Here is a 22,123-nt window from a genome sequence, read left to right as displayed (position 1 = left end):
CCAGACTGCATTCCTTGTATCTCCCCTTTCCCCAGCAGGTTTAATCCTGGCTCACTTGCCCAGACCCAAGCAGATGCTCCCAAAATAAGGACCTGCTGGTCAAAAAAAAAAAAAAAAAAAAAAAAAATACAGTAAACAACTATTTCCACAGCATTTACTTTTGTTTTTGAGACAGGGTCTTGCTCTGTCGCCTAGGCTCGAGTGCAATGGTGCAAACTTGGCTCACTGCAGCCTAGACCTCCCAGGCTCAAGCAATCCTGCCTCAGCCTCTCAAGCAGCTAGGACTATAGGAGTATGTTACCATGCCCAGCTGATTTTTAAATTTTTTGAAGAGACAGGGTCTCACTATATTGCCCAGGCTGGACTCGAACCCCTGGGCTCAAGCAATCCGCCTGTCTCAGCCTCCCAACATGCTTGTATTATAAGCGTGAGCCCCCGCACCCAGCCAGCTTTCACACTGTATTAGATATTTTTAAGTAATCTGGAGATGGTTTAAAGTTTAGGAAAGAATATGTGAAGGTTATATGCAAATACTACACCATTTCATATTAAGGACTTGAGCATCTATGGATTTTGGCATCGTGGAGGAGGTGTGTCCTGGAATCAAACACCCTTGGACAATGGAGTGATGACTGTATAAAAAGAATGGGGAGGTCGGGCACCATGGCTCACGCCTGTAATCCCAGCACTTTGGGAGGCCGAGGCAGGTCAATCACAAGGTCTGGAGTCCCAGACCAGCCTGGCCAAGATGGTGAAACCCTGTCTCTACTGAAAATACAAAAATTAGCTGGGTGTGGTGGCAGGCGCCTGTAATCTCAGCTACTTGGGAGGCTAAGGCAGAGAACTGCTTGAACCTAGGAGGCAGAAGTTGCAGTGAGCTGAGATCGCGCCACTGCACTCCAGCCTGGGCGACAGAGCGAGACACTGTCTCAACAACAACAACAAAAAGGATGGGGAGGCCGGGCACAGTGGCTCACGCCTGTAATCCCAGCACTTTGGGAGGCCGAGACGGGCAGATCACGAGGTCAGGAGATCGAGACCATTCTGGTTAACATGATGAAACCCCATCTCTACTAAAAACACAAAAACATAATTAGCCGGGCGTGGTGGCGGGTGCCTGTAGTCCCAGCTACTCGGGAGGCTGAGGCAGGAGAATGGCGTGAACCCGGGAGGCGGAGCTTGCAGTGAGCCAAGATCTCGCCACTAAACTCCAGCCTGGGGGACAGAGCAAGACTCTGTCTCAAAAAAAAAAAAAAAAAAAAGGATGGGGAAAGGGGGCAGAAAAAGAACATCAACTCAGAACAGAGTAGACCTTTAACTTAAAACTTTTTCTCTCTTTTTAGAGACAGGGTCTTTAATTCCCAGCTTCACATGGTCCTCCTACCTCAGCCTCCCAAGTAGCTGGGACCACAGGTGTGTACCACCATACCAAGTTAATTTTTAATTTTTTTGTGTAGAAATAGTGTTTCACTATGTTGCCCAGGCTAGTCTCAAACCCCTGGCTCAAGAGATCCTCCCTCTGCAGTCTCCCCCAAAGTGCTGGGATTATAAGCATGAGCCATCACGCTCAGCCCAAAACTTTTAGATTTACAGAAAAGCTCATTATCTCTCCTATTGCCAGATTAACTCTATCAAACATCACTGCAACACAACAACTCCCTCAAGAACCAGCTGTTTGTGAGCCTTGGATCCAGATTAAACTCCGGCCAGTGCTTGGCAGCCCCACACCCAAAGGAGTCAGGCCCCTGGCTCCTCCCACAGGGACCTTCAGAGGGGGAGGATGGCTGCCTGCATCCCTCCAACAGGGATCCTTCTACCTCCAGTTCTTTAGCATCCCCTGATTCTGCCTTGCCCTCTTTGGATGATGCCCATTTCAGGAGCTTGCTGGAAATGTGGAATCTCAATTCCCTTCAATCTGCATTTCACTAAGATCCTGAATAAGATGAAAATTTGAGAAGCTCTGAGACAACAGGCTCATTTTTTATATATAAATAAAAGGTCATGAGGGAGGAAGAGGGGAGAGAAGACCCAAGGGAAGGAAGCCGGATGACACGACAGTGGAGAAAAGTGAACTGAGTGTTGGGAAGGCCAGGCCCAAACCATGTGGCCTGACCCCGCACAGAGGCACTGCGAGCTCCCCAGGCTTCCCTAGAGTGACGCCCCTGGAGTGTCTGCCCCTCCTATGGGATAATTACATGCCTCACAACCCTCCAACACTACTCTGCTGACGGTTCCAGAGATCTGCATCTTTCCACACAAGCATGAGGCACAAATACCAGACAGAGCATGGACCAAGGGGCCCCACCTGGAATCCCTAAGCCTTCACCCACCCAGACACTCAGGAGCTTTCCTAAACCCCTCCCGCTCCAATACCTCCCCTCCCCTCCCCTCCTCTCCCCTCCTGTCCCCTCCTGAGGGCACAGGTCAGTTCCTCATGACCTCACAGGGAAGGTCTGAAGGTCTCTTACCCAGCTCTCTACTTCTAACCCGACCCCTCTTCTGGCCCCTCTTTTTCCTAAGGACCCAACTGACAATGACAACACCCACCACCCATATCCTCAGCTACACCCCATGCCGCCAAATTATCCTTGCTATCTCCTTCCCTCTCATTCTCTGAAGCCAATCCTTCAACACCACCTGGCCTTTGAGGCTCCCAGAACTGGCCTCTGACCTGATCACAGGCCCATCCCAGGGAAGGGCAGCCACATCCCCCAAGGAAAGTGGAGTTCCTGTTGCACCTCCAGTAGCACCTGGGGCCTGGACATTCCTACCATCTAAGAAGGGGGTCTCTAGAGCCCGCTAGGTGCTGGGGAACATTCACAGGCCAAAGGAACAGGCAGGCCCAGGGAGAGAAGCCTAGGAGGAGGCAGGCGAATATGAAAGGGAATGTGCCCCAGTAGGAGAGATGAATCACTAAGGCAGGCCAGGGCAGGCTGCTCAGCTGCCCACAAGAATCTCACCCTCTGAGGGTGGAAGGAGGGGCTCGGCTCCCTCTGAATCACCCCTTAGAGCCAGAACTGTCCATGTACATCCCTGATCCATTCCCTCGTTAACCCAAACACCACACCCAGGGGCCACCAGAAACACTGCAAAATTAGACACCGTGGCATGTGAACCTATGGATTATATCAAAAGAGAAAAAAAAAGTAATTTAAAAAAAAAAAACCACCATGGTGGCAGCAACCACTCACTGGGGTGAAGAAGTTTGACTCTTTACTGTGGGAAGTCACTACACAGCTGCGCAATGTCAGGGGGGCTGGATCCCCTACTTTATCACAGGGTAACAAACACTACCCTGGCACAGTGTGGGGAAGGTGGGCCCTCGGCTTCCAAGGTCATCAAGCCCCTGACCGCCAGCTCTGGACAGCCTCCACGCGGAGGCACAGGAGAGGCTGGGCCCCAGCCCTGAGCTCCACTAGGCTCTCCAATGGGCCTGAGGGTCTCAGTGCCTGGCATCCTGTAAAAACCCTGATATTAGCGACTGAAGCACTATGAATTTCCACCACCAAAAACCCACAACCCAAAACCTGCTGAGTTTCAGGACACCGAGGGGCCTCCTCATTAACCTGGTGAGAGGAGGCCTCTGTCTACCTCAGTGCTGTCATCAGGAAAGCAGCAGAGTGGGTGGATGTGGGTCAGGGGAGGCCTCAGCAGGAAAAGCACTGGGCCTGGAATGGAGGTCACCTAGTCCAGTGACTTCCAAGCTTACTATTTTTATTATTTTTTAAGCTACAGGAGGCTTTGTTCAAAGAAACTCTGACCCAGAAACCCAACATAGAGGCAGGCAGAGCAGGACACTTTTATCTTCAGGTGGCTGGGGAAAGGGAGACTTCACAAGGTGCACACTAAAAACCATGGGCCTAGTGCGGCTGATGCCATGCTCCACAGGACAGCAGAAAGGCTCAAGGAGCTGCCTCCAGAATCTTATGGCGACTAGTTCAACAGAACTGTAATAGGCCTGGAAATGCATGTTTTGAAGAGCTGTCATTCACAGCAGCTTGAAAAAGCCCCCACTGGCCAAATCTGGAACAATCTGAGTGGCAAAATAAACAATAATAACAATGGATTTTAACTCATTGAGTAAAATAAGAATTCATGAGCCCATTCTAATACACACAGAGAGATAAATAAACAGGAGAGAAGGAAAAGTTCTGTGTAGCACAATGATACATAGCTACAGCAGTTCCGTATAGTTAAATGATAAATGTAGGAGGAATCATGGAATTAAATCATCGCATTCGACACCCATGACAGAAACAACCGACTGTGCCAAGAATCTGCAATGGGTCCTAAAACCAGTGATGAGTTTGATGTGAAATAGCATACTGTATTTGCATAGTCTCAAAGTATCTCCTCACAGGACACTCACAAAAGAACAAAACAGTAAGCTAGAGGAGAGAAACCCAGCAGACATCACCATAAGCAAGTGATCATTGTTAGTATCACCGGTAACGACTCAGACCCACATCATGTGCCTCCCAAGGGGATGTACCCAGGACTCACCATTTCTGCAGTATTCCTGACAAAACTGCAAATCTTGCATCTAACCATGAGGAAACAACAAACAAACTTAAATTAAGGGAGATTCTACAAAATAACTGGCATCAAGTAACTCAAACACAGAGTTTGTGGTCCTTCTTTTAAAAAAAAAAAAAAAAAAAGCAAACAAAACATTCAGGCCTTGGGCCCCATTGGAGATTTTCACTTTTACGTTTTTGAGACAGGGTTTCACTCTGTGACTCAGGCTGGAGTGCAGTGGCACCGTCACGGCTCACTGCAGCCTTGACCTCCTGGGTTCAAGTGATCTTCCCGCCTCAGTGCACACCTGCAGTTCCAGCTACATAGGGAGATGGGGTCTCCCTATGTTGCCCAGGCTGGTCTCAAACTCCTGCTTAAGCCATCCTACTGCCTCGGGCTCTCAAAGTGCTGGGACCACAGGCATGAGCAACCACGCCCAGCACCCATTAGAGATTTTCAGAATGATTCATCAGGCAGCTCATTCAACTGCACCAGCAGCCTCAGGGCAACACCTGCCCACCCAGGTGAGGCAGGGCCTGGTCACCCACCCTTGCCACCCACCCCACCCCCACTTCTCAAATGGCTAGGCAAAAGGAGGCCTGGCACCTTGGCTTCCAAGTTGATGTCCCAACCTACTTCCCTCTGCCATTGAAGGTGAAGCTGCCCACTCACGGGAGGATGCTAGGCCAAGGCAGGCTTGGTGCACATGCCCTATACCCTGATCATCATGACAGGCCTGTTTCTGAAAATCTAAGTCCACAAGAAATGTCTATACACAGCATCCTTTTACACGCCCCTGGTAAGAGCACCTCAGAGCCTCTTCCTCACCCAGTTGCAAACAAATGTGGAGAGTCTGGGCCCAATCTACACTAGTATTCCCAACGTGAACAAGAACCCACGCCAAGGTGCTGTGCCTCCAGACTTCAGGAGGACTGGGCTGGGCCCTGTGGCCTCCAGAGATCAGCAAGGTTGAAGCAACCCACCCAGCAATCCATCAGTGCACAGGCTCGCTTGCCAAGCCCATGGGGTGAAAAGGCTTTTGCTGTGGGAGACAAGCACCTGAAGACTTGTTTCTACATGTTCAGGGCACTGCTGCATGCAAGACACCCAGAATGAGGCCATGGAGACCAATTCCAACTCAGAGTGGGACCTGTGCCTGACTCAGGGGACTCAGAACATGACCCCCTTCACTAAATGTAGTCAAATAGGTGCTGGAGGGCAGAGAGGAGGAGGAGGTGGTGGTGGTGGCAAGCTGGTCAGGAAATGCTCCCTAGAGCAGCTGTTTTAAATGTGTACTAGATGAGGGCAGCACATATAGAAGCTCCCCAGTTTGGGATCGAGAGCTGTGCCTGAAGATAGGGAGGAACACACTACAACCCAACCTGGCAGCAGGCAACTCTGTCACCCCAAGACTGCCCCTCCAATGAAGATGATTAACAGAGCCTTCAGTGTATCCCCAGCTCCAGGCTGGGACCTGCATGATGATACCAAGACAAAACCAGCATGGTCATCCTTGCAGGGCTGACACCGGCGGGGAGGGAGCCACTCCTGAACACCACATTTTCCAAGTGATGAGTGGCCTGTTCCTGGTAAGAAATAAACTTTGCTCCAATAACTGGGTCTTTAAAGGCTGGCTGTTACAGGAGCTGTTCCAGTAGGCTGCAGGGATTTGACCTACATGCCTAATGTAGATTTGAAGTGTTCTCTTTGCACAGGTCACAAAGACACTACATAAGAGAGTTTAGAATTATATTTGCTCCTCATTCTCTGTTTCCATGCCTGAAAGGCATAAAGATTATGGCTATAAGATGCTTAAAAATCTTTGTACACAAAATTGCACAGTCAGCTAGAACATACTGTCGGTCTTCCATATATCCACAGATTCAAGTAACCAGGATCAAAAATATTCAGGAAAGGCTGGGCACAGCAGTTCACACCTGTAATCCCAACACTTTGGGAGGCCGAGGGGAGTGGATCACCTGAGGTCAGAAGTTCAACACAACCTGACCAATATGGTGAAACCCCGTCTCTAATTAAAACAGAAAAATTAGCTGGGCCTGGTGGCGCACGCCCATAGTCTCAGCTACTCAGGAAGCTGAGACAAGAGAATTGCTTGAATCTGGAAGGTGGAGGTTGCAGTGAGCTGAGAATGCGCCATTGCTCACCAGCCTGGGCAACCGAGCAAGACTCTGTCTCCAAAAGAAAAGAAAAAAAAAAGCACAAATGCTTTAAATTATGTAATACTTATATTGCATTTACATTGTATGAGTTATTATAAGTAATCTAGAGATGATTTAAAGTATATGGGAGGAAGTACATAGGTTATATGCAAATACTACTAAGTGCGGGGGCTAAAACCAATCTCCCTTGGAGACAGGACACCAAGGGACAACCATACTGTGTTTTAAGACAAATACCCCACCTCAAAGGATGGCAAGCTGGAAAACTTCTGAGTCTAGGATGGGACACTTTCCAGCCCACCCCAGGCCTGCCTCCCCCAGCCCGGGGGAAAAAGATTTACAGAGCTAAAACAAAACAAACAAACAAAAATCCTTTCCAAAGAAGCCATGAAAAGTGAAGCCCAGTGGGGAAAAATAAAACTAAGTGTGCCTTGCGAATGTCAAAAGAGAGGAGAAAGCAGGGGCAGAATTTTTTAAACTGCAAATCAATGGTGAGAAACTACTGGAAAAGGCTGAGAGGAAATCAAGAGTCAGGAGAAAGCAGATCATCCCCTAAAACAGAGCTAGAAAGGCAGGGGGCCTCTTGGGTAGCTGAGCAGGAGAGTCAGGGTCTCATTCCCAGGGACGCAAGCTCTTCCCCACAAAGCCCCAACCTTCGCCAGAATGCAGGGGTTGTGCAGGCAGTACAGTGAAATCAGGACAGCCACCTCAAACTGTTTTCTGCTGCAAAACTACTATAAAATACAAATTTACAGTCCCTCTTCTGGACTATTTATTTATCTTCAACATACACCAAAACATCTTTATAGAAAATGCTTTGTGTTTCTTCCAAAAGCAAACAACATTTACGACCTGATTCTGATCCTGTTCTCCAGCTGGAACAGGGCGGGGTGAGTGGCACCAGATGGCCAGGGAGGCTTAGGGCTGCCCTTTCACCCAGGAGGGCTCCAGTTATCCCCCACCCCCACCCCCATGCCCCAAAGATAACCTCGACAGCAGGGCTGTGGGCCAAGGGGGCTTTCTCGATCTAGCTCCATTCCCAAGACATCGCCGGCACCGAGGAATAACTGCTGTACACTGCACACCCAGAGGGGAAGGACTGCAGAGCCGGGGCTGGTGAACCTGTTTAAAGTCGGCAACTTTCAGGAAAGCAAGCGGGTGAAGACTGCAAAACCACGAAACAGACTAACAAAGCAAAGGCGCAAGCATGACAGTGCGGCTGGCTGAGGCTATGCTTCTCAAACATGAAAGTGCATTCAGGCCAGGCACGGTGGCTTGGGCCTGCAATCCCAGCACTTTGGCGGATTGCTTGAATCCAGGAGGTCAAGGTTGTAGCAAGTCTTAATTGTACCACTGAGTGCAGAGTCAGACCCTATCTCACAAAAAATAAAAAATAAAAACTTTAAAAGAGCATTCGAATCACTTGGGTCACTTTGTTAACAATGCAAATTCTGATTCAGCTGATCTGGGTGGAGGTCCCCAAGGTTCTACAGCGCAGTAAGCTCCCAGGTGATGCCCATCCTGCCTATCAGCAGGTCTGTAGATGGCACTGTGAATAGTAAGGATGTAACACTGACACACAGAAGGAAAACAACCATTCAAGCACGTCATGGGAAGAAAGCCACCCATCTTTATTGTGCTTGATTTGCGAGGATGCAATCAGCTTCCCTGGAGAAATGCTTTAATTTTGGGATTTGTTCGGGATTTTGGTGCATCCCACTGGATTCTCACAGATTATTTTTATTCCCATTTCTCAGCTGTAAAAGCTACTCTAACCAAATGATAGAGACCTGCCTCTTCCAAGACTACCGCCCTCCTGTGTCGTGCCCAGCAGAAACACAGCCTACAGCAGTAGTGACACAGGCTGTACCCTGAAGACAATGGGAGGAAGTCAGACGGGCAGCAGGCACAGGGGGGCCTGGCACACAGTGCTGGTTAGGGCTGGCGGGCCCAGAGGATGGAGGCTGGGCCAGGAAAGGCAGATAAAGGGCCAGAAACACAGCCTGAAAGGTTACCAGGAAAAGAACATTTTGTCTCCTAGAACCTATTAACAAAATAGAGGCAAAATTTAAACCGAGTCTCCACCCTCAAAGAGGCATGGGGATATTGTTTTCGTTTTTACTTTTAACAAGTTTGTTTTTACATTTAAGAGCTTGGCCTCACTTTGGCAAGAGGTAAAATTAAAAGCTTTACTTCCCTCTCCCTGGATTCCACTTCACAAGAGAGGGGCTACACTAATAAACAAAAGTAATGTGCCATTTCCAAGAAAAGCCAAGGCAAGGTCCAAGGTAAGACTACTTATCAGTGAGCTCCAGGGGCCACACTCAGCATCTGAGAACTGGGAGTGTGTGTTTGGGCTCCGGGTGGATCGGTTTCCACTTGAAAACTACGGGCATCTTTTGAGGTGATCATCACCACCGCTCGAAACGCCCAGGAAAAGAGGGGCCCTTTGTTAATTCCATCTGATGACATTTTCTTCCAAAGGATCCTGAGTTGGCAAGAGAGATTCCAGGTCGTGACCAACCATTTTGGAGTTAGAGTCACAGAACTCCAAGGGTTACAGCTAAAATGTTCCCGAAGTTCCTCTAAGCAACACTTCCATTTTCCAGTCAGAATCTGCACCCCAGGAAGTGACCCGCCAAGGTCACCCAGGAAGCCAAAATTCAAACCCCAGCTTCTACATTCATGTGTTTTTCCCAGAAAGAACACTGAGCTGCCTTGATCGTGACTTTCCCAGTCTTGTTTGGGTCCAACAACCTGTAAACTAAAAATAAAATTCTAAGCCCCATAACCAACTAAACAAACCCTCTTGGCCACGAGGACCCCAGAGAAACCTGAAAAACAGCTCTTGGCCACGACAAGAAGGGAGGTTGGAAAGGCCTCATTACATACCTCCTCCATTTCGGGATTTAGACACAACAACTGACCATCATTAATATTAAAACAGAGATCATTAAGACTAAGAAACAAGACTCTTTGTGACAATAAGATATTGAAATATAAAGAGGATCGAAGGCCATGACAGACAAGGGTTAAGTCACTCACCCCACTGCTGTAACCCAGTGTATTGGTTAATGGACTTCCTTATCTTACCAGTCCTTTCTGCTGACTCTAAATTTTTGGACAAAGCTTTACTCCTTTAACTAATTGCAAACTAAAGAATCTCTGAACGCACCTATGACCTGTAAGCCCGTTTCACGATATCCCACCTTTCTGGGCTTAACCAATGCATATCTTCCATGTACTGACTTATGCCTTTGCCTGTAACTTTTGCCTCCTTAAAATGTGTAAAACAAAACTGTAATCCGACAGCCTCAGGCACCATTTCCCTGGACCTCTTGAGACTACAGTGCTTTTCCCGGGCCACAGACACTCACTGGATTGGAATAAACCTCTTTAAAATATTTTAGAGACTTTGGTTTTTCTGTTAACATACCCCACCCCCTCCAACCCCCCGGCAAAGTGGCATCTGTGTTTCAACGCCTTTCAAGGTGAGCACCAGCTCTTTTTGCTTTGAGTCCTGTAGGTGCTACAACATTTGCTAAAATAAGGGCTGGGTGCTGTGACTCACACCTATAATCCTAGCACTTTGGGAGTCTGAGGTGGACAGCTTGAACCCAGATGACGAGTTCGAGAACAGCCAAGGCAACATAGCAAGAGCTTGTCTCTATGAAAATTTTTAAAAAATTAGTTGCGCATGGTGGTACGTGCCTGTGGTCTCAGACACTGGGAAAGCTGAGGCAGGAAGATCACTTGAGCCTGGGAGGCCGGGGCTACACTAAACCATACTCATGCCACTGCATTCCAGCCTGGGCAACAGAGCAAGATTCCATGTCAAAAAATAAAATAAAATGAGGACACTCCAAGGTGCAACCCTATCTGGGGCTGAGGCTTGCTTCCTGATTTGTAAGACTTGGCTGATAAGAGAATCAAATAAGACAGCCAGGATGGGTTTTGAAAGGGTAAGATAAAACGCTAAACACATGAAAACTAGTGGGAGTTATGAGTTCTATACAAAACAACTCTATTTCAAAGGCAGGTGCCTTACAGATTCTGGCTGTGGTTTAGAAAGGAGACAGTATGGGTTGGGGCGGGCACACCTCAGACAGAGAAGTCAGACAGTGGGTGAGAGTGGCCTTCACCCCGCCTGCAACCCCACACAGAGCTAAAATTGCACCCTCAGAGAGAATGCTCGTTTTGCCCACCAAAAAGTGGTCGGGGAGAGAAAGGAGAGATTCAGATATGAAGGAGCAGGGGACAGTTCCCCTCAGTTAGAGAAAAGTCCTCACAACCACAGAGACCAAAATAAAAAATATTCTCAACCAATCCTGCCTCTGTTTTCAACAAGGACCAGGAGATTAAGAACAAGCATCCTTTGTGCCTCGGAGTGGCTTTTTCTGCCGAAGACCTGGAGGCTAACGCGCTCTCTCTTTAGTGTGCACCCTCGGTGGCCCAAAACAGGTGAGACCTCTCTCTGTTCCCACTGTAGGTGTCACTATCTTTGTGATCCAGTAAGAGGGGAGACTCTGTGCTTCTCTCAGCATGGCTGGGAGACAGGGGTACAGCCAGAGGAATTAGGGGTGCAGTCACGGGGCTGCCATGCCTTTGGCTCAGTGGGCAGATTCATGTCACAAGGGTTTCCACTCCGCCGGCACTGTGTGCTGGCTGCCTGCTGCTCGCTGCCAGCCTGAGATTCAAGAGCCCAGAGACGGCAGAACAAAGGAAAATGGCTGTGGCTCCTGCAGCGGGGGTGGCTGCAGGCTGAGCTGCCAGCACACAGGCTTTTCAGCAGCTGAGTGCTCGCGTGAGGAACAGGGGACACTGCGCTGAGCACTGAGGCACAAAGAAAGTGGGGGGCCTGGGAGACTAACAGCAACCCAGGCACGTGCCTGGCCCCCACCCAAAGGCACAGCTGGGCCAGGAAGACTGGGCAGAACTCACTCCCCAAAGCAGTGGGCAGGTGGCCGACAAGCCTGGCACCCGCCACTCCTGCTCCTTGCCCAGCTGCTCAGAACTCTTACCTAGAGGTGTTACAGGCAAGCACAGGGACTTGAGAAGGGCGAAGGGGGATCCTGACAGAGGCAGAAACTAGAATCTGAGAACACATCACGGGCCTTGGAGTGGCTCAAGGCTCTCTGCAAATGGACCTCTATTAAGCATAATGGGCTCCTGCTACCAGCAACAATAGCTGCACTGACCACTCCCTCTCCCCCTCGCCTCCTTTTCTAGTCCCCTCCCACCACACCCCCCAAAAAAAACCTACAATGGGAAGCAGCAGGAACCAGGGCAGAGCCCCTGAATAGCTCCACTGTGAGGCCCCAGGTCCCGCCTCCTCAACCCCACAGGTCAGCCCGCACTGCCACCAGGCCACAATAGAAACCTCTGTGCTATCAAGGACCCAGGCCCAGACAACGAGCTGCACGTGGGAAGCTCTGGCCTTCTCACAGGGACTGCATGTAACTGCAATGGTGAGAAGTTCTCTGACTAGAAGGGTGGGAGAGCCATGGCAGGGACACAGATCTCAAACCCACCAGGTCAGGGTCTATTTAGGAGGACTATCTGCCAGCCAGTCCTAAAATCTCCCTGCTTCCCACCCTGCCCTGGCATGGGGCAGTGACAGCCACACAGGGAAACAACCAGAGAGCTCCCAGCACGGAGTGGGCGCCTCCAACATGCCCTCACGACTGTTCCTCCTTCCCCGCTCATCCCAGGAAGAACCATACCCCGTTTCTGTTCTGAAAGGAAGCGCCTGCTCAAAACATAAAACCCATCTATTATTTTCACCAGGTGCCCTTTACACAGGCTTTTAAAATCACAGGGTGGCAATCGGGCCCAATGTGGCCTGAACAGAGAGGTCTGCAGAGCAACGAAAGGCCAAGGGAGACCAGAGCAGGGGGCTGATCCTCACAACAACCCCTGACACTGCGGGAAAATCTGCTCCTCTAAAAGCTGACGCCAGCTCCAGCTTGTTGCAACCAAGGCTCCCCTTCGCACCCTACACAGGTCCTGCAAAGTCCTGAGGCCGCTGGAACCCACTATGAGAAGCCTGCTCCCCCACCCTACACCCCAGCTCGCTCTGGCTGACTCCTCACACTTTTGGGGGCACAGGCAGCATGACCCACAGGGCCAGCCAAGGGCTGTAAATATGGAGCTTATGGGGACAGGCTGGCCGAACTGAACCAAAGACGGACCTGGGTGGGAACCAACACGCTGGCACCCCTCATGCCTTCCCAGTAGTTTCTCCAGCTCTTGTCTCTGTAGAAGGCCAAGATCCCTCCAAAATAAAACTTCGTAAACTTTCATTCCCCCTTTCGGAATCAAAGCTGCATGTTTCTTTTCCTTTTACACACCTAATGCAGTAACTCCACATCTAGTCATTTCCACTACAGACCTAGAGCATGCATAAGACACTCCTGCAGCTTAGCCTATAGAAACAAAATACTGAAAGAAACCTCAAAATCCATCAATAGGGGGCTGGTAAAGTGAGTCATCATTCACTGTACAGCAGAATCATGCACTGCTGTTAAAAAGAATGGACTAAACTATGTGCTAAAATGGAACAATCCTGGGATAAATTTTTAGAGTAAAAATCAGAAAGTGCAAAACAGCGTAATTAGTTTACCACTGGGGTAATAAACAAGAGAGGAATACGGACACGCTTGACTAGGCACTGAACATCTGGTGACAGGGGCCTCAGAGGAGTAGAACTGAAGGGGTCAGGGATAGAAATAGGAGTTTTCACTGTGTATCTTTGTTATGTGTTTTTCATCATGTATACATTTTTGTAAATAAAAATGTTAAACCTAAATTAATATTTAAAACACCTAAAGTTTGTGGCTGGACACACAATTTTACCTGTAGCTGTCTGAGGGCAGCTTCTGGTGTTTCCCTAGAACAAGGCAGAGTTAACAGGGAGGGGGAAGGAATCAAGGGGAAGGAGGGGGTCAGGCAGTGGCAGCCTCAGGAATAAAGACTCACCAACTCACTTAAGACTCCACCCCAAGTCCCGAAATAGAAAGTTTTCCTAAGAAGAGCAAGAGCAGATTCTGACAAAGCCACAAAAGAAACCGGACCATCTGCTGCCAAACCCACTTCGTGATAAAACTGTAAGACCCTAAGGTCCAGGCAATGTACGCAATGCAGGAGAGGGGGCTGAAACCCAGGCATCCCAGGCCTCCACAGGGACCCTTCTCTGAGCCCCTCCCCACTCAGTCATCAGTGGAGCTCGAGGTCCTAGTGCTATGAACAACATCCCAGTTTCAGCAACTAAAGAAAGCTATTTCAACAGATTTCTAGGCCTGGCCCAATTCCAAGGACAGGCTAAAAACAGTTTCTCCAAAATCCCAGCTCAAAATCCCATTCCCTAACCACTAAACTCCATGTACCTTCCAGGAAACGGAAGCTGCAAAATGGAGCTATGAGATGCACTTGTAGATTTATTCCTCACTAAAGGGATACATATATGTTGTTTAAAAGCTTCCTTTAACTGACGTGTCAATAAATACTCTGCACTCAGAAGCACTGATATACTTCCTCCAAGTGATTCTTCCCCCTAAGGAACAATACAAAAACCATTCCAGCCTTTCCTGCTGCTGAGGGGAATGACACAATGACCATTAGAACCTGGACCGGCCAGACCATTTGAGTGAGAGATGTGGAAGGCAGGGAGTGGTTCACAAACAGAACTCCATCTGTGTAGGATAACTCCCCCACCTCACCCCACCCCATCACATCACATCCCATCACATCCCATCCCACCCCACTGCCACCCCCTAGGCCACCAGAGCAGACAGAAATAAACACCTCCTAATGACCTCAAGCTCAAAGACTGCCCAGACCACAGGGAAAGAAGGCCAGAGAAGGGGAATGGGTATATTTGGTTCCCCTTACAGAATAAGATGCTTTCTGAAGACTGCTACGTATGTTCAACAAGTAGCCCCCGAATTAAGAAGCACAAGTGAAGTGCCCAGGAGTTTGACACCAGCCTAGGCAACACAGCAAGATCCAACCTCTACAAAAAATTTTTAAAAATTAGCTGGGTATAGGCTGAGGCAGGAGAATGGCATAAACCTGGGAGGCGGAGCTTGCAGTGAGCTGAGATCTGGCCACTATACTCCAGCCTCGGTGACAGAGCGAGACTCTGTCTCAAAAAAAAAAAAAAAAAATTAGCTCGGTGTGGTACTGCATGCCTGTGGTCCCTGCTACTCAGGAGGCTGAGGCGGGAGGATCACTTGATCACTTGAGCCAGGAAGGTGGAAGCTGCAGTTGTGATAGGGCACTGCACTCCAGCCTGGGCGACAGAGTGAGACCCTGTCTCAAGAAAAAAAAAAAAAAAGGCACAAATGAGATCTCACAACAGTGAGAATCACACTGGCACTTGAAGCCCTCATATCTCATTCTGCTCCTGTCTGTGGCTCAATGTAAGCCCTCAGCAGGTCTTGCCTGTAATCGCACAATCCTCTGTGAAACCAAGACCAGCCCCTCTCCGTCTTTCTGCAGGAGTGAGCAGAGCCCACCCCAGGCACTAATCCTCAACACACCAAATCCTGGCACCTGCCTTTGCCACCTCATCGATCATGCCATAGAGGGGAGTGTCAGGGCTACCCTATGCCAGAGGAGCCCTCAACTAAACCTGCCCACCCCACCCCATCCTGGGCACATGCCACTTGCTCCTCTTTGCTTACACACTTAGCATCCCAGAGCCCTTGGGAATGAATCCCCCACCACTACCACCAACTTTGATTTTGGCATGCCCCCCTCAAAAACCTATCCACGTTTATCACTTGTATTTTACAGGAAGCTACTAGAATAACAAAACACAATGATTGTGGCAGGCAGGATGGCTGCAGAGAGCAGGGTTCAGTCACCACCACTGTTCTGCTGCAAGGGTGGAAGCTGGCCACAGAGCCTCTGGGAAGGAGGGAAGGCCCCATCCACAGCTGACTGGTTTTCCTTACTACAGCAAGAGCCTGGTTCCTGAAAAGCTGACTGTTGAGACAAGATCAGCCTCAAGAAAAGGAGGCAGGCCACACAAGGTCACCTGTGCAGGGGGCGCTGGAGGGAGCCGGCCCTCAAGAGAGGCAGAGTCTGATCAAGCAGAGAGGAGGGCCAGAGAGAAAAGGAGGAGCCTCACTCATGAAGGAGGAACAAGGTAGGCTGGATGCAGGGACCTGAAGGCCTCAGACAGAAGGAAGCTGGTGAAGCTCCCATGGCCAAAATGCCCAGGAGCTCTGGCTAGAAGGCCCCAGGAGTATGCAGTCCAGGCAAGAGGAAGAGATCCCCCACAGCACCTCCCTCTGCCCAGCTCAGACAAATGGGGCAGTCAATTCCCAGGCTGATGGAGGCAGGAGAGAGAACCACAAAGTTGTCAGACTGGTTTGTCCAGGACAGGGAGAACAGGAAACACAAACTGCAGCAGGAGCTCAGTTTCAGGGGGCAAAAAAAAAAAAAAAAAAAAATGGCTGAATAAAATGGCTGTGGTCTGACAGCCAACAGATTTGGCAATAGAAGGCTAGCGGGGGATAGCTGTTATAAGCAGCAAAATTGGTGGGTTGTAGGGAAATGAGGACCCAGGTCCATGCGATTTCCTGGGTGCAGAGGGGAAATCCAGCAGGCCAAGAGCAAGGGAGCCAAGGGACAAGGGGCTAGCAGATGCTGAAAAGGACCAAGGTTTCTGGAAAAAAAGAGAGTGACACAAGAAGGAACACCTACAAGGAGAGAAACCTGTGCCCTATTCTTGCACTGGCCCAAGTTCAGGACCACTCACACCTGTCTCCTGAGGGACAGGCCAGTGCAAGAAGAATGGACAGGACACTGCCAGCCACGGGATACTGACAGAGATTCTGTCCCTGACCAAACTTTATTTCTCTGAGCCCTCTGCTCACCTGGTCCTGACCTAGGGCTCCTAGCTCCATTCTGTCAGAGCCTAGTTTTAGCAAAAATCCTGTTAACCAGAATCCCCCACCCTCAATATCTAATCACCCTGGATATCTGATCGTATTTCTCATCCTCTGCTATCTCCCAGGTAAAACCTGATCACCCTGGCCTGCTTGCAACAAGAATTCAGTTAGCTAAGTTTAGTAAAAATTTCCCTACCCTCTTAAAAATGTTCAGGAGGCCCCACACTCCGCTCCTTGGCTGTAAGTTCCCACTTTTCTTTGTTGCATTTGAAGTTGGCCCACTCTCTCTCCCCTACTGCAAAATCCCATTGCCATAATCCCTACACCTATTGCAAGTCGTAAATACAGACTACCTTACCAGTTTAACAAGCATCAGAGTAAGTTTTTCTTTAACCAGCTCCCTAAGTCTTCCCGGACCCATTGCTCCCACCCCTCACTCAGAGTGTGTAAACTACTCGGTCTGGGGCTGTGGCTGACCTCCCCTACCAAGCCCCAGAAAAAGGCCCTGTCTGCCTGGCCCAGGAACACAGGAGAGGACCCTGAGCACAGCTGGCAGGCACCCAGATTGGGGACAGACACACTTCTACTGCTGAGAGTCCCACAGCATCCCCAGGATCACCACTCAGACCTCAGGGTACAAACAAAAGTGATTCGGGAGAGACACATTTCCTTCCACTGCTCTGGGGCCTCTCTCCTGGATGTTACGGCTACGAACTCCTCTCAAGGCCGTGGAGTGTATAGGAGCACAGGCCTCAACAGCTGGAACACATAGTCAGGCAGGAAAAACCCAGAGAAGGTTCACTAGCCCCTTGTTCCGGTCCCTCCCCAAACCTTATCCATGCAGGACAGCCCAACTCCAGCTCTCCCAAATGCCAGGAAACCACAAAGACTCTGAGGCAGCACCAGGAGCTCACCTCTTACCAGAATCCCAGAAGCCACTTTAGAGACAACTGCCCCAGCTCTCAGGCTCCCAGCTCAGGCCAGCACAGCCTAAGGAGGGAGGAGTCAGTTCCTCCAGCTATCTAGCTGAAAGGCATAGGCTCCAGGCCTTCTCCCTGGCTACTCAGTTGGGAGGCAGAACAGACCGCAAGGGGTGAAGAGTTTCAACCCCAGCCTGCCCAGGCCCACTTAAGCTCTGGTCTCCAGGCCTGGCCTGCTGCCTCCTAAAAGAAAACCACGGCCCCACCCAACCCTACCCAACCCCACCAAGCCCAAGAGTGGAGGAAGTGGGGTTTCCAGAATCAGCTGCTGGTGAGCACTTGCTGAGTGCCACCAGAGATGGCAGCTGTCTCACACCAGTGTCAGGCCTAACTCAGGGGCTTTGGATCTTGTTTCTCAGTGTGCTCATGCTTCACTGCAACCCAGTGAGATAGGAAAGGCAGCCTTGATTCTTCTCACTTTACAGATGAGAAAATTTGACAACTTTTTTTTTTCCAGGAAGAAAAAAAAAAAAAAATCAAAGACTTGTGTAGGTCACTCAACTAGAAAGTAGATGCAACTTGAAAGCTTGCCTCACCATCATCCATTCATCTTCACATCTCCACGTTTAATCGGCAGAGGCACTGGACACTGCCTTCCTGCCAGGGCCTGCGCTCTACCAACATGGCCACTTGCCCTGTCTAAACCAAAAGCATACGCAGTTAAGGGAGAAAATGGATGTGGAGATGCTATGAATAACCTCCCTGATTCACAGTTAGAGAGGACACTGCTATAATGGAAGATAAGCAAACTGAAACGCTGGCATTCACCTAGACCAAAGGCTATCAAAACTTCACTCTACGCAGCAACCTGGGTACTCTGATGGCCTGCCAAGAGTGGGACCACTGCTGGAGACCACCACCACCTCTCACTCCACTAGTAGAAAAACGGAGGCCCTGGAAAAGGTGGAAATATGCCTAAGGAGAGTGAGTTAATCATGAGGCGGAAGAACCTGAGGCCTTACCACTTCCAACAGTGTCTGCTAGCCCCGAGGGAAATCACCAGAGACCAAGCAGGTGACCAGGCACAAAATCAAGGGCCACAGTGTGAATGACTCCTTAAAATCCTGCTAAGGTGGCCTGAGGGGGAAAACGCAACTAACAGAGGGTTCCTACTCCCTTCTACAGACCAGGGATCTGGCCCCACACTCAATCCCATCCCCAGTGGGAGTCCACCTTCAGTCACCTCACCACCACTGCTTTCCACACCCCTACGACTGCAAGCTCAATCCCTGAATCAGGACCAGGCCTGCCTGGGTAGCGCTACCTGCTCCTGCTTCTAGGAAAGATGGCTGCCCCTACAGGCCACATCCAGATAGGGGATGGAACATGCAAAATGTCCAAGGACTGACAAGGCAGGGCAGAGACAGGCAGCAGGAGCCTAATCCCCTTCCCATAGGCATCTTAAAGGCCACCAGGACTCAATGGCAGGAAACAGGGATCATCATGCTCTCTGTCCCTCTGTCCAAGCCACCAGGAGTGTTCCCACTAATCACTATGGGTCCCCCCAGTGAGGACAACATAAAGAAGATAAATGAATATGCAGTGTGAACAAGAAATAAACCTCTGTTGCTTTAAGCCTCTGAGACTTGGGGATTGCTGTTACCACAGCAAACCGTGATCTATCCAGACAGACACAGGCAGTGACTCACCAATCTTCTGCATGTGGCAGTGTTGGTCTTCCCATTCCCTGGCCTGAGGGAGACAGAAGCTACATCGCCAACCAGCAGGGGTTCTGGGGTACCTGCTATGTGCCCAGGCTGTGCTGGACAGATGAGATGTGTTCAGAGGCAGGGACACAAGGGCACCTTCACTGAAAACACTCATTAGTTCCACTGTGGGCCAGGATTGTTCGGTATATGAATCTATTTTAATCACCTCTGAGAGGAACGTATTGTCTAAATTAGAAATGAGAAAACCTGGCCAGGCATGGTGGCTCACACCTGTAATCCCAGCACTTTGGGAGGCCGAGGCAGGCAGATTACTTGAGGTCAGGAGTTTGAGATCAGCCTGGCCAACATGGTGAAACCCCCTCTCTACTAAAAATACAAAAATTAGCTGGGTGTGGTGGCGCACACCTGTAGTCCCAGCTACTTGGGAGGCTGAGGCAGGAGAATCACTTGAACCCAGAAGGTGGAGGTTGCAGTGAGCTGAGATCACACAACTGCACTCCAGCCTGGCCGATAGAGTGAGACTCCATATCAAAAAAAAAAAAAGAAAGAAAGAAAGAAATGAGAAAAGCCAGCTCATATTGAGACCTCAAGCAAGTTACTCTGTGACCTCTCGGGACCACAGTTTCCTCATCTGTAAAATGGAGCTGTTGACATCACGGTTGTTTTGTTTTTTCTTTCTTTCTTTTTTTTTTTTTTTTTTGAGAGGGAGTTTTGCTCTTATTGCCCAGACTGGAGTGCAACGGCGCAATCTCGGCTCACTGCAACCTCCACCTCCCGGATTCAAGCAATTCTGCTGCCTCAGCCTCCCAAGTAACTGGGATTACAGGCATGTGCCACCACGCCCAGCTAATTTTGTATTTTTCATAGAGACAGGGTTTCACTATGTTGGTCAGGCTGGTCTCGAACTCCTGACCTCAGGTGATCCACTCACCAAGGCCTCCCAAAGTGCTGGGATTACAGGCACAAGCCATTGCGCCCGGCCATCACAGTTGTTTTCAAGGATTAAATGAGTTATTACAAGTCAAGCTTCTAGGGTGTAAGTCTCAATAAACTCACTGTTAGTATCACTATGAAACCTTCCACATAACTGCTATAATCTTGTCCTTCACTAGATTTTAAACCAGCAAAGTTTTCCCAGGCCTGGTACAATGCCACTTTACAGGCACTGCCAAAAGGAATTCTACCTCAGTTGAAGTTAAATGGGTCAAATTCCTGAGCACATGGTGGCCTAGAGTGTGGCCTCAGGAAATAGTTCCAGAACCCAGGGAACGTCACTTCACTGCCACCACAACCTTCAGGGCAGGGCCATCTCCTCTCCCACTTCATCCTGCCACTTTCCACATGGGAAGGACCCTCACCAGTCCTCAGAGACTAGCACAGCTGCCCAGCTGGTGAAGGGGGACACTTCCCTGGGCACCCAACCATTCTGCAGCTCCATGCCCTTTCTTCCTGGGGCAGCCACAAACCTTCAGAAGCACCCATGGACTCAGACCCCCGTCTCCCTGAATGATTCTGCCGTGCTGAGATCAAGCTCAGATCAATAAACATTACTGAGCACCGATGCCACGTCCAGCCTGGGTTCTAAGACCACACCAAGTTTACAGCTGGTGAGGGACTTTCCAGACTTGGAATAGTGCCTGCAACAATGCCTCGCACCCCACAGAAATCTCAATCATGCTTTGTTAAGTAAACTGAGGATGACATTAGGTGGTCCAAGCAGTGGAGTTCAGAGATGCGGGGATGGACATACCCAGAAAGTCTCCAACTGAAGTTGGGGTGCAACACAATGAGAAGGAAGGGGAAAATATATCTGGTGGCCCTGGGTTTCCAGGGCCTGTCACTAACGTTAGGGATCGGGGTGGGATGGGATCAGACTGCATGTGGTGGCTCACACCTGTAATCCCTGTGCTTTGGGAGGCTGAGGTGGGAGGTTCTCTTGAGCCCAGCAATTTGAGGCTACGATCACACCGGCAGCTAAGGGGATAGAAAGGCATACAGGGCCATGATGGTGGAGTCTGGGCTTCATTCTGGGGGTGCCAGGGCCCAGGAAGATCCCTGGAAGGAAAGCTGCCCCCACCAACCACTTGGCTGGCTTAAATGTGGCAAGGACATAGGGCTGCTCCGATGGCCTGTCCCTAGGTTTCCCTTCACAAATTGAGAAGGGTAGCCGGAGCACTCAGCAGGCACTAACTGCTTCCAGACTTCAAGGTCAAGGGGCGAGGGGAAGGCTACTTTTGAGGATTTGGCAGGCCACTCTCTCACTAGCCCAAGAACAACCCCGTAAAGGAGGAGGATCCCCTGGAGAGCAGACCACTGCCAGGAGCACACCTGCAGAGGCTCCAATACTACGCTCTGCACTGCCGCTCAAGACCGCCTGACCTCCTGGATAGCCGCGCCAGGGCACCCAAGGAGTGTGTGTGACACCGCCGCACTCACCACCGCTCCGCGCCCAGCACCAGGACAGTACCCGGGCCCACAACTTCCCCCGACTCCCCCTAGCACAGACCGCTTCTCGCCGGAGATCAACTTTAAGTCCCTAACACAAGTGCTCCAGCGGTCCGAGGGCCAAATTCTCTCCACACACCCTCACACAGGCACTTCCTACCCACCCGCACCCCACCCCTGGGGGTGGAGGAGAAGCAGCAGCGGCCCGGGACCAGCACACTCCGCAGCCACAAACCTCACTCTACCAGAACTCTGGCTAGGTCAAGGGGTCAGGCTTTGCTCCCAAGCACAACCCCACACGACTAACGCGGAGAAGCTGGGTCACCGCCTACTCAAACTCCGGCCGCCCCAAACCCAAGCCGGGCAGAGTGGGACCCACGGCGGCGTGGCAGACTGACCACGACCACGGCGGGGCAGGGGGAAAGGGTGGC

At 50.2% G+C, this 22,123-nt stretch overlaps 1 protein-coding gene across 1 annotated transcript in view; it reads right to left on the bottom strand.

The window, feature by feature from the left end:
* TSPAN14 (tetraspanin 14) overlaps positions 1-10,365 on the bottom strand; it is a 51,526-nt gene extending 41,161 nt beyond the window's left edge. The window contains exons 1-2 of the mRNA XM_011975759.1: positions 10,272-10,365; positions 8,131-8,270 (exon numbers count right to left, since the gene is read on the bottom strand). The gene's annotated coding sequence lies outside the window, so the exon portion shown is untranslated. The remainder of the gene's footprint in view (positions 1-8,130; positions 8,271-10,271) is intronic.
* Between the last annotated feature and the right edge of the window lie 11,758 nt (positions 10,366-22,123).

The sequence above is a fragment of the Mandrillus leucophaeus genome, unplaced genomic scaffold, assembly GCF_000951045.1.
Source record: "Mandrillus leucophaeus isolate KB7577 unplaced genomic scaffold, Mleu.le_1.0 Scaffold1010, whole genome shotgun sequence".
Classification (NCBI taxonomy): domain Eukaryota; kingdom Metazoa; phylum Chordata; class Mammalia; order Primates; family Cercopithecidae; genus Mandrillus; species Mandrillus leucophaeus.
Note: the sequence above shows the minus strand (reverse complement) of the source record. Positions and strands in the feature narration are given on the sequence as shown.